Source organism: Physeter macrocephalus, chromosome 17 (assembly GCF_002837175.3).
Source record: "Physeter macrocephalus isolate SW-GA chromosome 17, ASM283717v5, whole genome shotgun sequence".
Lineage (NCBI taxonomy): Eukaryota > Metazoa > Chordata > Mammalia > Artiodactyla > Physeteridae > Physeter > Physeter macrocephalus.
The window spans coordinates 1,638,031-1,656,245 of record NC_041230.1 but is presented as its reverse complement, the minus strand read 5'-3'; the positions used below and the strand labels follow the sequence as shown (position 1 = coordinate 1,656,245).

The 18,215-nt window shown below is 44.2% G+C and overlaps 1 pseudogene; it reads left to right on the top strand.

Annotated features, from left to right (window-relative positions):
- Positions 1-536: 536 nt before the first annotated feature.
- On the top strand, positions 537-14,271 carry LOC114484110 (vomeronasal type-1 receptor 3-like; annotated as a pseudogene).
- Positions 14,272-18,215: the final 3,944 nt, after the last annotated feature.

Sequence of the window (18,215 nt, the reverse complement as noted above, 5' to 3'; positions counted from 1 at the left end):
CTCCAGCTGAGGCCCTTATCCCAGGGGAAAGCGCACCCAAGGGTGAGGAGAGAGAGGCCCCCACCATATTCAGGAGCTCCTTCTCTGTACCCCAAGGGTACTTGGGTACCCCAAGTCTTGGACCAGCTAGCACCCACAGTGGCCTAAGTTACCAACCAACTGCCCCTACCTCTGCCTCTGAGAGGAAGTTCCTGATGGAAATCAAGGAAAATAGAAGTCCATGTGCCTTGCTCAATGTCTGATCTAAGTCTGGCAGAAGATAAATTGGGAAGTTTTTCTGAGGACCCTGAACTTTTCACGAAGTTTACCCGGTTAATGCGATCATTTGCTCTCACTTGGGGGGATCTGCAGATTTTACTATCCCGTGCTGCACCCCAGGAGAAAAACAGCGTATAATATTGGCAGCCAGAGCCCAACAGGGCCAGGCACTCACCGGGTGGGGAACAACGCTGTCCCGGAGGCAGATGCACGAGGCATTATCAGGTAAATTCTACTGATAGGGACAGATGAGACCATATGATTGTTCAATAGAGGCTATGAAAAAATCTACAGTGAAACCTGTCAATTATGAAAAAGTGAAAGAAGTCCAACAGGGGTCAGATGGAAATCTGACAGTATTTCAAGAAAAGTTAATAGAAGACTTTAAGAAGTATATAAATGCGGATCCCTCCTCCCCCAAGGCACAGGCCCTTGTGGCTACACATTTCACAGCCCAGCCTGCCCCAGGCATCAGGCGCAAGATTCAGAAAGCGACCGCTGGCCCTCAGGCCCCTATGAGTGATTTGCTCCAATTGGCTTATTCAGTTTTCACTAATAGGGATATGGCCGAAAAGGCTGAACGCACCCAGAGAAATATATACAAAAGACCCAAATGATGGTAGTGGCTTTGTCCACTCAGAGCCCACTGGAGGGGAGGCCGGCCTTCCCAGGCCAATCTGGCTGTGGTGGACCACAAGGCCCATGGGTGCCCAGACAGGACCAGTGTGCCCCGTGTGGACCAAAGGGACACTGGAGGAAGGACTGTGACACGCGCCCTTTCCGAACAGCCAGGGCATTGGAGGAGGGAATGCCCCAGACGCCAGAGAGTGACGGGGGCCTTTGATGGCTTCACAATCAGAACACTGAGGGGGCTCGAGGCTAAAAGTGGCTCTGCCTACAGATACCATGTACATAACTAGTGTCGAGCCTTGGGTGGTCACTAAGCGGGGGGCCATGATAGAATTTCTCATAGACACCGGTGCAGCCCTTTCAGTCTTAACCCAAAGAATGAGAAGCCTTAACAAGCATAAGAAATATGTAACGGGAGTGTCGGGAAAGAGACAGAGGCACACTTTCCAGGAACCCCTTTTGTGCAACAGCAATGGCCGGTCGTTTCTACATTGCTTTCCGTTTGTGCCCGATTGTCCTCTCTCTTTAATGCAAGGGACTTACTAACTAAATTAGGGGCCACCCTGTCTCTCGAGGGACAAGGAAGCCACCCTTATCACCAAATGATATTAACAAAAAACAACAGATTAAATCTATACCTGAGATAAAAGACTCAACAGAGCCTGAAGTACGAAACATTGAGGTTCCGGGCGTAGCTAAAAACAAACAGGTTGAGGCCTTAAGTGATCCTCTTCCAGATTTGGAAACTGTTTGGGAAAAATGGTTTGAATCTTCCAACTTACGGTTACAATCGCTTTTAATGACTCTTCGAATGCTTACTGCTCTATTTATGTCTTTTGCAGACTCATCCTCTGACGCTTAACATCCAAGAGGGCTGAAAGGATGGCACTAACCAGAGTGGCGCTGGCTTGCAGTTCTCCCAACAAGAACAGCCAGTCGGCCAGGGGCTTTATCCCTTCCAGGGGCTTTATCCCTTCCGGGCAGGCCTAGGTCCCCTCTCAGCAGGAAGCAGTTAATGATAGGTTCCTCGCTCCTTGCCTCCATTTTAAGCATAAAAGGGTAAACACCTGGAGAGGGGGATGATAGGGACCGAGTAAAGGGACAAAGTAGGTGATTAAATAGTTAATCCCACTAGGGAATCATAAGTAAAAAGTATGGGAGACCCCTGCAAGTTAATGATCACTCAAGAGAGCAGGCTTGCTTAGCAATAAAACCATGCAACAGAAGCATGAGACACGCCCCCAAACAATAAAACAGTGGTGGCAGGAGACCCACATCCTGCCCAGTGTGCTCAGTAGGTTTTTCAGGATGGGTGGAGGCATATCCCACCCAGACAGAAAAAAAGCCTCTGAAGTGGTGAAAGCCCTCAAGATTATCCCCTGATGTGGACTGCGCAACACCCTTCAGAGCGATAACGGGGCTGCTTTTCTCTTGAGCAACACCCAACAAGTGTCTAAAGCACTGCAAATTAACTGGAAGCTACATTCATCATGGAGACCACAATCAACAGGAGAAACTGAGAAAATGAATCATCCATTTAAAAAGGAGCATTGCTGGGACTTCCCTGGCAGTCCAGTGGTTAAGACTCCGAGCTCCCAACGCAGGGGGCGCGTGTTCGATCCCTGGTTGGGGAACTAAGATCCCACATGCCACGCAGCCAAAAAAAACAAAACAAACAAACAAGACCCTACTCCTGAAAGGCCTAGAGAGCAATGGGTTGGTGAACGCTTAGAAGACAAGGTTGCTCGCTGGACCTGGGAATGAGCATTCCTAGCACCGTGGGACAAATTGGTCACAAAATGCCTCCCAAATGTTGGATGAAATTAAGACCGAAAGGGAAGGGGTTGTAAAATAGAGAATGTTGCCCATCAGCCAGTTCTACAAGATTCAAGACATTAGCCACCGCGGTCACCGACCTGCAGCCACCCTGACAGGAATTCAGGGCAGAGAGCAGGACGAGGCACTCTCTGCTCTGGGAAAACTGGCAGAACCGGCCTTCAGAGAGTCGAGCGTTTTCAGGAGAAATTTTTCTGAACCTGGGTTCTTACATCTTAACCATAGTTAGCAAAGCCCTGAAACCATTAACTAAGCTGCGTGCGCCTCAAGAACAGCAGTAACCTTCCTCCAAGATGGGTGCCTGACTGCCTGCACCCCTTCGCCGACATCAGCTCTACAGCAGCCTCCCCCCTTCCCTCTTCAGCACAGTTCTCACAGCTCTCCAAGGGATTGTCTCCCGGGTTACAGTCCTCAGGTTGGCAAAAATAAATTTTTCACTTCTTTCTTAGATTGACTGTTGATTACTTTTCCGCTGACTACACATTCTCCAGCGGGTGGAATTTCAGACGGAAGAACACTGGGTGTCACACGGCTGGCCCAGGTCACTCCCCGCCCCCCACGCGGGCTGAGGGGAAGGGCTGACTACGAAGGGGAGGCCTTCGAAGCAGAAGGACCGGCCTGAGGAGACGCGAGGACAGAGGCGCTGGGAGGGAGGGAGGGGGTCTCAGGAGAGGGGCGGGCTCTGCAGAACGCCAGGACCGGGGAGAGGACGCGGGCTGTCCGGGAGCTGGGCGGCCGGCCTGCCCTCCAGGGGCCGAGAGGGCGAGGCTGGGGGGCGCGAGTCCACCTCGCGGAAGGGGACGTTACATGGCGGGGCAGGGGAGGTCGTAAAGGGTTTTATGGAGGAAAACGACCCTAAAGGCGATGTCTACGTGGACCGGAGACGGAAAAGCTGAAGGAGGCAAATACACGCATCATAGTAATATTAAGCCATCGTTTACACATCGTAATTCTCCACCCGTTACCTCTCTTACTCCTATCATTAAATCCCCAAATCATTTTAGGACCTTATACTGTAAGTATACTTTGAAAAAGAACAAAACAGTAGATTGTGAATCCAGTAACAGAAGACTAAATCTTATTTACCAAAAAAGTATGCAAGAACTGCTAATTCACGCGTCCATACCTGTTAGGATGGCTTTTTCAAGCTTCTAAAGGACAGTAGTTATCCACTGGTCTTAGGAACCAAAAAACTGGTGCAACTCCAAGTAAAAATAATAACTTACCTCCTTTACACTAGTCACACTATTCATACTAACGATGCCGATTGTAACAACAAACCCCAACATTTACAAAAGTAATATATATCCATCCCATGTGAAAACCACTATCTCATATGCGTTTATCACCAGCCTAATTCCAACAATATTTATTCTTACAGAACAAGAAATAATTATCTCAAACTGACACTGAATCACAATCCAAACCTTAAAATTATCACTTAGCTTCACAATAGATTCTCAATGTTTGTGCTAGTAGCACTAATTTGTCACATGATCTGTTATAGAATTTTCAACACGATACACGCACTCAGATCCTAATATTAATCAATTTTAAAAATATTTACTCCTGTTTCTTATCACAATACTAATTCTTTTCCCCGACCAGGGATGGAACCCAGGCCCTCGGCAGTGAAAGCACGGAGTCCTAACCACTGGACTGCCAGGGAATTCCCACAATACTAATTCGTGTTCCCACTAACAGTCTTCTCCAACTTTTCACTGGATGGGAAGGAGTCAGAATTATGTCTTTTCTACTTATTGGGTGATGACGTGACAGAGCAGATGCAAATACGGCCGCTCTTCAAACAATTTTATACAACGCACTGGAGACACTGGATTCATTGTATCAACAGCATGATCTCTATTCAACAAATCTTTATACTTAACCTAAATCACCCAAATCTACCCGATAGGACTTGTATTAGCCGCAACTGGAAAACCCACCCAAATTGGCCTCCACCCATGACTTCCCTCAGCAACAGAGGGTCCTACTGCCACCTCAGCCCTACTCCACTCAAGCACAATAGTTGTAGCAGGCATCTTCCTACTTATCTGCTTTTACTCTTTAATAGAAAAGAATACATTTATCCAAACAATAACATTATGTTTAGGAGCTATTTAATAGAAAAGAATACATTTATCCAAACAGTAACATGTTTAGGAGCTGTCAAATTATTTACAGCAATATGTGCTCTTACCCAAAACGACATTAAAAAAATGGTTGCTTTCTCCACTTCGAGTCAACTAGGCCTTATAATAGTAACAATCGGCATTAACCAGCCTCATCTAGCATTTCTCTATATCTGCACACACGCCTGTTTCAAGGATATACTATTCATATGCTCTGGATCGATTATTCACGGTCTAAATGATAGATAAGACATTTGAAAAATAGGAGGCCTATGTATAGCAATGCCTTTCACCACAACAGCCCTCATTATTGGAAGTCTCACGTTAACAGGATACCACTCCTCACAGGCTTCTATTCTAAAGATCTTATTATCGAATCCGCTAACACGCTGTATACCAACACCTGAGCCCTCTTAATAACCCCCGTCGCCACATCCCTCACAGCTGTCCGTAGCACTCAACGTTATTTTCCTCCCACTCCAAGGACAACCTTGCTTGTCCAATTAATTTTAATTAATGAAGACAACCCACTCCTAATCAACTCTATCACATGTCTATTAGCTGGAAGCAGTTTCTCCGGATTTCTTATCTCCAACAACAATCCCACAACCACAATCCCACAAATAACTGTGCCTCCTTACTTGAAACCAACTGCCCTTGCCGTAACCATCCTAGGCTTTATTCTAGCACCTGAAATCAACCTTGCTGCATAAAATTTAAAACTTAATTATCGGGCTTCCCTGGTGGCGCAGTGGTTGAGAGTCCGCCTGCCGATGCAGGGGACGCGGGTTCGTGCCCCGGTCCGGGAGGATCCCACGTGCCGCCGAGCGGCTGGGCCCGTGAGCCGTGGCCGCTGGGCCTACGCGTCCGGAGCCTGTGCTCCGCAACGGGAGAGGCCACGACAGTGAGAGGCCCACGTACCGAAAAAAAAAAAAATATCCCTCAAACTTCTTCAAAATCTCAAAACTCTTAGGATATTTTCCCACTATTATACACCACTTTCAGCAAGCCAAAAATCAGCATCTTCCCTACTGGATTTAATTTGACTAGAAAATATCTTACCAAAACCCACTTCTATACAACGCCACAATATCTATAGCCTCCTCACTAAAAAATCCAGAATCACCTGAATCATAAATTACTCAGTCCCCCAGTCCATTGAACAAATACAATTTCTACTTCTTTGTCCTTTAAAGCACAGAAAATTCTATCACTTTATCAATTTTCTGTTGTAAATTCTATCATTAATCCCAAAAGAAATAGACCTAAAACAGTTTTATTAGAAACTCAAATTTCAGGATACTGCTCAGTAGCCACAGCTGTTGTATAACCAAATACTGTTAACATTCCCCCAAAGAAATTAAAAACACCATTAAACCCCAAAGCGAACCACCAAAATTAAACACAATTCCACAACCACCACCACCACCCACAATCAACCCAAGTCCACCATAAATAGATGAAGGTTTAGAAGAAAACCCCACAAAACTAATTATAAAAATAGTACTTAAATACAATGTATGTTACCATTATTCTTACATGGAATCTAACCACGGCCAATGACATGAAAAATCATTGCTGTATTTCAACTATAAGAACACTAGAGCTTCCCTGGTGGTGCAGTGGTTGAGAGTCTGCCTGCCGATGCAGGGGACGCGGGTTCGTGCCCCGATCCGGGAGGATCCCACGTGCCGCGGAGCGGCTGGGCCCGTGAGCCATGGCCACTGAGCCTGCGCGTCCGGAGCCTGTGCTCCGCAACAGGAGAGGCCACGACAGTGAGAGGCCCACGTAACGCAAAAAAAAAAAAAAAAAAAAAAACACTAATGACCAACATCTGAAAATCACACCCACTAATAAAAATTCTCAACAATGCAGTCATTGATCTTCCAGCTGCATCAAACATCTCATCATGATATCATGATGGACCTTTGGTTCTCTATTAGGCATTTGTTTAGTTCTACACATCTTGACAGGCTTATTCCTAGCAATACATTATACATCAGATATAGTAACTGCATTTTTATGAATAACACGTATCTGCCAAGATGTAAACTAGAATCATCTGATATCTACATGCAAATGGAGCTTCCATGTTTTTTATTTGCCAATTCATTCATGTAGGACGAGGCTTACACTACAGATCCTGTACCTTTTCTGAAACATGAAATACTGGAATCATTTTACTATTTACAGGTATAGCCACAGCATTCATAGGCTATGTCTTACCTTGAGGACAAACAGCGTTCTGAGGAGCTACAGTTATTACCAATCTTCTCTCAGCAATTCCCTATATCGGCACAAGCCTTGTGGAATGAATCTGAGGCGGTTTTTCAGTAGACAAAGCAACTCTAACACAATCCTTTGCCTTCCATTTTACCCTCCTCATTGCAGCACTAGCAACTGTTCACTTATTATTCCTTCCAGAAGTGGGCTCTAATAACCCCACAAGAATCTCATATGACATAGACAAAATCCCATTTCACCCCTACTAAACAAAAAAAGATATCCTAGGTGTCTTATCACTGATTCTAATCTTAGTAGTATTCTCATCTGACCTGCTAGGAGACCCAGACAACTACATCCCAGCAAATCCCCTTCATACACCACCACATATCAAGCCAGAATGATACTTCTTATTCGCGTACGCAATTCTACGATCAATTCCCAATAAACTTATAGGAGTACTAGCTCTAATTTTTTCAGTCTTAATCCTAGCATTTACCCAGTACTCCATACATTGAAACAACGAAGCATAACATTCCAACCCCTCAGCCAATGCCTATTTTGAGTACTAGTAGCAGACCTATCGACACATGAATTGGAGGACAAACCCTAGAGCACCCGTTATTATCGAACAACAGGCATCCATTTTGTTTCTTTTAAATTCTACCTCTAATACCAGTAACTAGCATCATTGAAAATAATCTCCTAAAATGAAGAGTCTTTGTAGTATATTTATTACCCTGGTCTTGTAAACCAGAAAAGGAGAATAACAGACCTAAGACTCAAGGAAGAAGCTCCACTTTCGGCACCCAAAGCTGAAATTCTACTTAAATTATTTCCTGAACATTTGTTACGGGACATTTACAAAATTAAGTACCATGTCGGTATTAAAATGACTTCTTTTTTCTATAAGTTACTACGTATTTCGTGCATTATATGTATTACCTCTGTATTTTACACCGAAGGGAAATCAGACCCCAGGCCTCTCACGGCCACAACTGAATTAACTTGGGGTGGCAACTGAATTAACTTGGGGTGGAGGAGCGGGAGCGGATATTTTAAGGCCCGTAGCGACCCGAGACCTCGGATACGGAGAGCGGACCACCAGGCGCAGGTTTAACTAGCAAAAAACGGTTAACTCACACTCCCCACCGCGACCTCAGCTCCGCGTTCTCTGCTTCGCGATCTGCAGCAAACTGCGCGACCGTGCAGTAGACACGCCAGAGGCGGCTGGGGGCGGGGCCTGAGCAGAGCGCCACGGGGAGGGGCGGGGCCTGAGCAGAGCGCCACGGCGAGGGGCGGGGCGTGGGGCCCAGGCCAGCGCCTGGACCGTGAGAGGGCGGGGCGGGGCGGGCGCTGCGCGTTCCTCCGTTTGATCCTGTCTGGGTTTACAAATGCCTGAGGGTCTTGTGTTGCACCGTTGCTTCCTCCTTGGTTTAACAGTTTGTAACAGTTTTAAGGTAAAAGCTTAAAGTAGTGTAGGATACTTATGTTGGTCTGGGAACTGCAGTCTCGGTGGGGGCTTGATGTGGGGTGGTGTTTGGACCCAGGAACATTCCTGCAATTAGAGTTAATTTAAGCAGTTTAAGGAAACAAGAGCTGGATTTGTCTGTGTAGGGATTACAAACTATGTGAAACACAGAACCCTTAGAATGGGCTCTTTCATACTAACACCGGTACGGACAAAAATGTTGCCGTGCCATTCCAGTCCTACAAGGATCAAGCTCATTGGTCACTGCAGTGGCCCTGAGTGTGTCATACAAATACAAATGGGGAAGGGCAATTCGGTGAAGGAAACAGAAGGAGAAAATTGCCAGGATGGGAACGTATTTACAATGATTAAGGAATAGCCATAATTATTGTGTGGCTTGGTGAGGTGTGATATTAATTTTCTATTGGAGACATTTAAAATTTGGGACTTCTTGTAGTTAGAATTTTTTTTATTTTTCAGGACTGAAAAAGCCACCCTATATAAATAGGCTGTGTATACTTCTGCATGTTCAGTCTTCGTTTTAAAAATGATATAATTCCCTAGAGAGCTTAAGATATAAGTAATGGATCCAAAATCATGATTACCTGTTTGAAGGACACAGACATGTTTCTTTATAGCATCCTCAGTATTACCGAGAAGACATGGGGATGGGGCAGTATAATGAATTAATGGAAAGATAGTTAATATCATTTGTCAAAATTGCCTGAGAGATTTGATCCCAGGACTAGTTATATACACACTTTTCCTGTATCGACCCCTGTAGCTATGTAGGGGTATGTTGCTTGTTCCACTTATGAATGCATGACAAGTAAAGTAAGTGGACGCTTTTAAGCCTCAGTTGTACCTTCAGTGTCAATGTCATCAAAATATTTTAACGTATAATAAGACATTGTACTTTCGAATCAAATTGCAACACAATCTCATATCACTTGTACTTCCCCTGAATGAGTACAAGACCTACTGACTGCCAATTATTTCCAGTTTTATTTTTCCAAGTAAGAGCAATCCTGTCACAACAACATGGATCGACCTAGTGATCATCATACTAAGTTAGTCAGAAAGACAAATACCATATGCTATCACTTATATGTGGAATCTAAAATATGACACAAATACCCTGAGAAAACCATAATTCAAAAAGAGTCATGTACCAAAATGTTCTTTGCAGCTCTATGTACAATAGCCAGGAGATGGAAGCAACGTAAGTGTCCATCATCGGATGAATGGATAAAGAAGATGTGGCACATATATACAATGGAATATTACTCAGCCATAAAAAGAAACGAAACTGAGTTATCTGTAGTGAGGTGGATGGACCTGGAGTCTGTCATACAGAGTGAAGTAAGTCAGAAGGAGAAAAACAAATACCATATGCTAACACGTATATATGGAATCTAAGAAAAAAGAAATGTCATGAAGAGCCCCTTCTCTCTTGTTTGTCTTTTCAATCTTCCTTAAACCCTGGGACAGTCTCCCCCTGCCACGCCCCCACTCCAGCCCTCCCTCGTTCTCTCTCACTATGGTCAAATGACAGTTTGGCTGGTCTTCAAGTCCTGTAAGAGTTGGCCCTGGTCTCCTGACTAGAGAAAGAGGGGAAGGGATACGAGACTCCGCACCCCAAAGGGGCCTTTTCTACAAAGTCAGCTGTGCTTTCAGGGTTAAAGGAATGATGTTTTTTCCAGGTGTTAAACTTTGACTTTTTCTCATAAGGTAGATGATAGTCTTTTGTCTTTTGCCATTGCCTTCAAAATGCTGCGAACGTTTTCTCTCTGGCCTTGGAGTTGTCTTGGTTATTAATTCAAAAAATTATAAATTTCTTGATCACCTGTTGTATCAAAAGCATGACTTATAGTGCATCTGTCTCTTCTCCTCCTTGGGGACACCATATGTCCATTTCTGGCTTCTACCCTCGCCCACGTGCCACAACTACTGAAGCCCACATGCCTAGAGCCCCTGCTCCGCAATGAGAAGCCACCGCAATGAGAAGCCCGCGCACCACAATGAAGAGTAGCCCCTGCTCACCGCAACTAGAGAAAGCCCGCGCAGCAACAGACCCAACGCAGCCAAAAATTAAATAAATAAATAATTTTTTAAAAAAAGAATATTGCCCACCATCCAGTTCTACAAGAATCAAGACATTAGCCAGCACAGTCACTGACCTACAGCCACCCTGACAGGAATTCCAGGCAGAGATCAGGATGAGGCACCTCTGCTCTGGGAAAACTGGCAGAACAGGCCTTCAGAATGTTAGATATTTTCAGGAGAAATTTTTTTATGAACCTGAATTCTTTCATCTTCCCATACTTAGAAAAGCACTGAAACCATTAACAACCATGAAGATGTCTGTTCCCTTTGACCAGCAGAAACCTTCTACCAAGATGTGTGCTTGATTACATGTAGCCCCTTCCCCAAATCCACATATATACTGTCCTCCGCCCTGACTCTCAGAACAGTTTTCAGAGCTCCCTGGGAGACTGGCTCCTGGGTTATAATCCTCAATTTGACTGGCATAAAATTTTCCATTTCTTTCTTACATTGACTACTGATTAATTTTTCTTTGACACCACAATATAAATATCTTCCTTTTCCTTCTTAAGCTGGAAATAGTATTTGTTTAAAATGGATGCTGTAATTTTATCTCCACGTGGGTTTAAAACCAAAAAACAAAAACAAAACAAAAAAACAAAAAAACCTGTGCTCTTATTATGGTGAAACTATTATCCCTCTTGAAATTAGGCACAGATCGGGCAGGTGCAGGCAGCCTTGGGCTGCCTGGGGGATGCGGGACTTAGGGGGCCCTTCAGCCAATAGCCACTGGCAGGGGTGGTGCACGCCTTTTATCTGCTTTCTTCCTCCGTGGCCTGGGCAGGCTGGGCCGCAAGAGTAAGTCCGGCCTCAAAGCCCACCCCCACTCCCCATCGCTCCTCCCCTCCCCCCCTCCTCTTTCTCCTCCTCTCTGCTCCGGTCCCCTCCTCCCTTCCTCCATCCCTCCTCTCCTGTCCCCTCTCCCCTCCCTCCCCTTCCCTCCTCTCCTCCCCTTTTCCCTCCTCTCTCTTTTTCCTCTCCCCTCGCCTCCCCTCCCAGGGCACAAGCTCCCTTCACTGTGGCTACCCGGCTCTCCCCTCCTCTCCCTACCCCTCCCCTCTCTGTGGCTGAGCTTCTGCAAAGTGCTTTCCCAACAGGGACTAGTTGCTCCTACGCTGACCCATTTGTTTTCTAGCCAGCAATTCACAGGGGATTTCAAAGCACCTTATCCCTTGGTTAATGGGCCCGACCGCCCCCCACTCCTGGAACGAGTGCTAAGGATCACTGCCTGGTTCAGAGTCAGGTTTCCAGAGGAAGGGAGAGTCCTAGTTCAGTTCCTTGGTGTCTTAGTTCAGTTCACTACACACAGACCTCTGTCCTCCCACCTTCCGGCTCCTCCCCTGGTTTCAAGGAGGCGGCCGCGGAGCCCTCCTCTCTGGGTTTTCCGGAGACCTATCTAAGGGCCTTGTCTGGGTCATGAAGATAAACTGAGTCCCACGTGGATATTTTCCCCTTTGCTCTTAGAGCAAGTGAAAGGCAGCAGCAAATATTCATTATCCACTTTAGCTGTCTTCCTTGTGGATTTTTGCTCAGAAATTTGGAAAAACAATAAAAGAAGAGATCACACCCTCCCACTCCCACCCCCCCAAAAAAAGAAATTAGGCAATGACCATTTCAGAAAAAAATTAGCGTTATGTTGTGGGTTTCAGAGCAAAGGATCTGGGACTTGACAGTTTGCGGCTTCAGATGTATCTTCTGATATTCCTGTTAAGAATAAATGTTTTAATGTCGACCCCAGGCTCACACCAAATCTAATATTTAAACTTATTCATTGCACTTGTTTCCATGACTTCTGGATATCATTTGGAATACTTGTATTTGAGTCTATTTCAGTAATTATTATATTGTTCCTCACAGAGTTTCATTTAATCCTCCTTCATTGTTAACCAATTATATCCTATGTAATCCATAATAGTTTAATCTCTATTTTAGTGTTTTGTCTCATACATGTTTCAAAGCCCAGAGATTAGCCCATCATATTATAGTACAAAGTTTCTGTTGGTTGTTCTTGGGATAAGGACAAATGCATCTCTGTTACCATCATCACATCACACCATTACTGCCCCTATAAACCCAACACTTGGTCTGGGATAATCTTTCTTATAGGATTTTATGGTAGTTGGTGCATTATCATCTTATTTGCATTTTAAAGATTTATTCATAGGTAACATTGGCCTATAAAATAAACTCACAGACATAATTATAAAATTGCCACATCACAATTATTAACGAAGATAAAACCATTTAAGTATGGCAAAGGACATCAGTAAAAAAAAAAAATACAGATGTTGAGAACGTAAAGAGTAAAACTGACTACCTTTCTTCATGTAGGATCCCAGCGAAGAGGCTTGTCTGCCGCGAGAAAACACAGATGCAGTTTCTGACGCTGCCACCTAGGGGGATGCGAGCTGGGATGGTTCTTATAATCTGTACTTAGGGTCGCCTCGTCTGGAAAATGACAACAACAGTACTTATCTCAGAGTTGAAGATTCAGTGTTGTTACATACAAAACAATATCACTTGTGCAACCACTTGTTAATGGAAAATGGGAGTGTTTCTGAATGAAGAATAGTGAATTTCAATTGCCATGTTACCAGTAACATAAAACTCACATATTCCTGCAGTGCCGTCTTACTCTGAACATGAATCTCAGTATCCGGGAGGTGGCAGAGTGGCCTCCGGGGATTTGGCAATAGCGGTTATCTCCTTATCACAGACTTGTAGTTGGAATCTTAGGGAATTTCTATTTTCTTTATCAGAATGTCATCATTCGCCTCAAGGGATACAGGTTAAAATCCCTAGATTTGATTCTCAGGCACCTGATTTTTGCCAATACCTCGGTACTCCTTTCTAAAGGACTTCCCCACACAATGGCAGCCTTTGGGTTGAAACATTTCCTCAGTGACTTTGGATGCAAACTTGTTTTCTGTGTTCACAGAGTGGCCACGGCTGTGTCCTTCAGCACCACCTGTCTCTTTAGTATCTTACAGGCCATCGTGATCAGCCCCAGAAACTCCACACGGACAAATCTTAAAGTAAAGGCTCCCAAGTACACTGGCTTCTTTATTTACCTGGGATGGATTTTGCACTTGCTTGTAAATATAGTTGTTTGCACATGTGTCTGGTAAATAGAGCAACACAAACGTCACAAAGCAAAAAGATTTGGGATGCTGCTCTAGTACTCTTCTTGACAAAATAACATCCACACTATTGGCAGCTTTTTAAAGCCCTCCTAGTACTTTGTCTTTTGGACTCATGATCTTGGCCAGTGGATACATGGTTTTCATTCTGTACAGACACAACCAGCAACTCTGACACATTCATAGGACCAACCATTCAACCAGATCCTTTCCTGAGACCAGAGCTTCCCAAAGAATCCTTGCCTTGGTGAGCACCTTTCTTTCCTTCTACATCCTCTGCCCCATTTTTGCAACTTATATGGTGATTTTCAATAATCCCAGTTAGTGGCTGATTAACATCTCTGCACTAACGCATTCACATTTCCCCACTGTCAGCCCCTTTCTTCTCATGAGTCCAGACACCGATGTACCCAGGCTCTGCTCCACCTGCTGCAGAAGGAATACCCAAGTCCCTAATCTGGTCAGAAAACTCTAAATTTTCTATTTGTATTCACAATAAAAGTCCTTTATTCATTCCGTTTTTGCTGTGTTCAGCACTACGATAAGCAGTCACATCACAGAGGGTGGTGAGCAACAGGCTGTCTTCAGAACTTAAAATATACTGGTTGGGGGCTTCCCTGGTGGCGCGGTGGTTAAGAATCCGCCTGCCAATGCAGGGGACACGGGTTCGATCCCTGGTCCGGGAAGATGCCACATGCCGCAGAGCAACTGAGCCCGTGCGCCACAACTACCGAGCCTGCACTCTAGAGCCTGCGAGCCACAACTACTGAGCCCACATGCCACAACTACCAAAGCCTGCACACCTAGAGCCCGTGCTCCACAACAAGAGAAGCCACCGCAATGAGAAGCCCGCGCACCGCAAGGAAGAGTAGCCCCCGCTCGCCACAACTAGAGAAAGCCCGCGTGCAGCAATGAAGACCCAACGCAGCCAAAAGTAAATACATAAAATAAACTTATTAAAAATAATAATAAAATAAAATAAAATGTGCAAAGACACACTTGAACAATACCAATCATAGTAGATGACTATTGATGGAGATTTTCAAAACCTGTAGAGATTACTAAGAACAACTTTATATTAATTTGAAAATTGAGAAGAATGATTTCTACAAATATAGATCACTAAAACTGAATTAAGAAGAATTAGAAATAAGAGAAACATAAATAACTTCAAAACTTTGAAATATTCAACAAAACTGATTGCTTTACAGGAAAATTTCACACATTTGCAAGGTATTGGCAGTTCTCTTCATTTACAAACTTTTTTCAATACAGAAGATATGAAAATGTGTAATACTGCTATTATATCCCTCATGTCAAGACATCAAAAAAAAAGCAGTTTGACTTCTGAAGTTTGATGCAAAATGGATCATTAAAATACACAATGTGCCTGAGTAGATGTTATTCTAGTAATATATGATATTTTATTATGTGTGGTATTACACAGCCTGCTATGGTGTGGACAAGGAGAACACTGACCTCCATTATGCCAATAGCTTCAGAGAAGCACTTGAAACATTTCAACACTCAGTTACATTTATAGAAATCTACAACACAACATTGTAAATCAACCATACTTCAATAAAATTTAAAATAAAGTAAAATAAAATAAACATACACCCAGCATATAGGATCAGGAGGAAAATTAATCTGATCTATAGTGTCCATCAACAATGAATACAGAACTTTATATTGATGGTCAAATGTCGAGAGAGTGTTATGGACTTATATACACTACCAAATGTAAAATAGCTAGCTAGTGGGAAGCAGCCGCATAGCACAGGGAGACCAGCTCGGTGCTTTGTGACCACCTAGAGGGGTGGGATAGGGAGGGTGGGAGGCAGATGCAAGAGGGAGGAGATATGGGGATATATGTATATGTATAGCTGATTCACTTTGTTATACAGCAGAAACTAACACACCATTGTAAAGCAATTATACTCCAAGAAAGATGTTAAAAAAAATGTTAACAAGCATTTCTGTTTAGGTCAGGAATAAATCTAGAATTGATCTCTGAATATCACTTCTACTCAAGAGTATAGTAGAATTTGTAGCCATTTACAGCCAGTAGGTCAGAAGCATGGGAGGCCTAGGACTTGTGATTGGCATCTGAAGTGGGGGTAGTGTTGTGCAACCGAGCCCTTAATTCTTTGGAGTCTGTACTTACTCCAAGTAGTTGGTATCAAAATTCAATTGTAGGACATGCAGTTGGTGTCCGAAGAGCTGGAGAATTGCTTGGTGTGGGGAAAACCCCCATATGTTTGTTGTCAGAAGTGCTGTAAGTGAAACAGCTCACCCTATCACTGATCATTAAAAAAGATCTTACTGGACTTCCTTGGAGGTCCAGTGGTTAACACTCCACACTTCCACTGCAGGGGGCATGGGTTCAATCCCTGGTCAGGGAACTAAGATCCCGCATGCTGCATGGCACAGCAAAAAAAAAAAAAAAGAACAGTATGGAGGTTCCTTAAAAAACTAAAAATAGGGCTTCCCTGGTGGCGCAGTGGTTGTGAGTCCGCCTGCCAATGCCAGGGACACAGGTTCGTGCCCCGGTCCAGGAAGATCCCACGTGCCGTAGAGCGGCTGGGCCCGTGAGCCATGGCCGCTGAGCCTGCGCGTCCGGAGCCTGTGCTCCGCAACGGGAGAGGCCACGACAGTGAGAGGCCCGCGTACAGAAAAAAAAAAAAAAAAAAAAAGAATTAAATACTTAAGTGTCAGACCTGAAACTGTAAGACCCCTAGAAGAAAACAGGGGAAAAGCTTCTTGACAACGGCCTGTGGAATAATTTTTTTTTTTATTTGACACCAAAGCTAATTAGACAAATGTGACCACATCAAACTAAAAAGTTTCTGCACAGCAAAAGAATCAATCAAGAGTGAAAAGGCAGGGACTTCCCTGGTGGCACAGTGGTTAAGACTAAACCTGCCAATGCAGGAGACACGGTTTCGAACCCTGGTCTGGGAAGATCCCACATGTTACGGAGCAACTAAGACCGTGCACCACAACTACTGAGCCTGCGCTCTAGAGCCCACGAGCCACAACTACTGAGCCCGTGTGCCACAACTACTGAGCCTGTGTGCCACAACTACTGACGCCCACACACCTAGAACCCATGCTCTGCAACAAGAGAAGCCACCACAATGAGAAGCCCACGCACCGCAACAAAGAGTAGCCCCCGCTCACCGCAGCTAGAGAAAGCCTGTATGCAGCAGCAAAGACCCAACGCAGCCAAATAAATAAAATAAATAAATTTATTTTTTTTTAAAGTGTGAAAAGGCAGGGACTTCCCTGGTGGTCCAGTGGCTAAGACTCCACGCTCCTAATGCAGGAGGCCCAGGTTCAATACCTGGTCAGGGAACTAGATCCTGCATGCCACAACTAAAGATCCTGCATGCCGCAACTAAGACCAATGCAGCCAAATAAATATTTTTAAAATATTTATAAATAAATAAATATTTTTAAAATATTTATAAATAAATAAATATTTTTTAAAATAATAATAAATAAATATTTTAAAAATAATAATAAAATAAAAAGAGTGAAAAGGCAATCTACAGAATGGGAGAAAATATTTGCAAACCATACATTTGATAGGGGGTTAATATCCAAAATATGTAAGGAACTCATCTCAATAGTAACCCCCCCACCAAATAATCCAATTAAAAAATGGGCAAAGGACCTAAACAGACATTTCTCAAAAGAAGACATACAAATGGTCAGCAGGTATATGAAAAGATACCCAACATCACTAATCAGGGAAAAGCAAATCAAAGCCACCATGCTATATCATTTCATACTTGTTAGAATGCTTATTTTTTTTTAATAAATAAATTTATTTATATATTTATTTATTTATTTTTGGCTGCATTGGGTCTTCGTTGTTGCACGCGGGCTTTCTCTAGTTGCAGAGAGCGGGGTCTACTCTTTGTTGTGGTGTGTGAGCTCCTCATTGCGGTGGCTTCTCTTGCTGCGGAGCACGGGCTCTAGGCGCACGGGCTTCAGTAGTTGTGGCACGTGGGCTCAGTAGTCGTGGCTCGCGGGCTCTAGAGCGCGGGCTCAGTAGTTGTGGTGCACAGGTTTAGTTGCTCCGCGGCATGTGGGATCTTTCCAGACCAGGGCTCGAACCCGTGTCCCCTGCATTGGCAGGCAGATTCCTAACCACCGTGCCACCAGGAAGTCCCTAAGATGATTCTAAAGAGACAAATGATAACAAATGTTGCCAAGGATGTTTGAGAAAAGGGAACAGTGGTACAGCCACTAGAGAAAACAGTATGGTGGGTTCTCCAAAAATTATAACTAGAACTACCATATGACCCAGCAATCCCACTGCTGGTTATACAGCCAAAGGAATAAAATCAGGGTCTCATAGAAGTACCAGTACTCCTATGTTCACTGCAGCATTATTCACAATAATCCAAG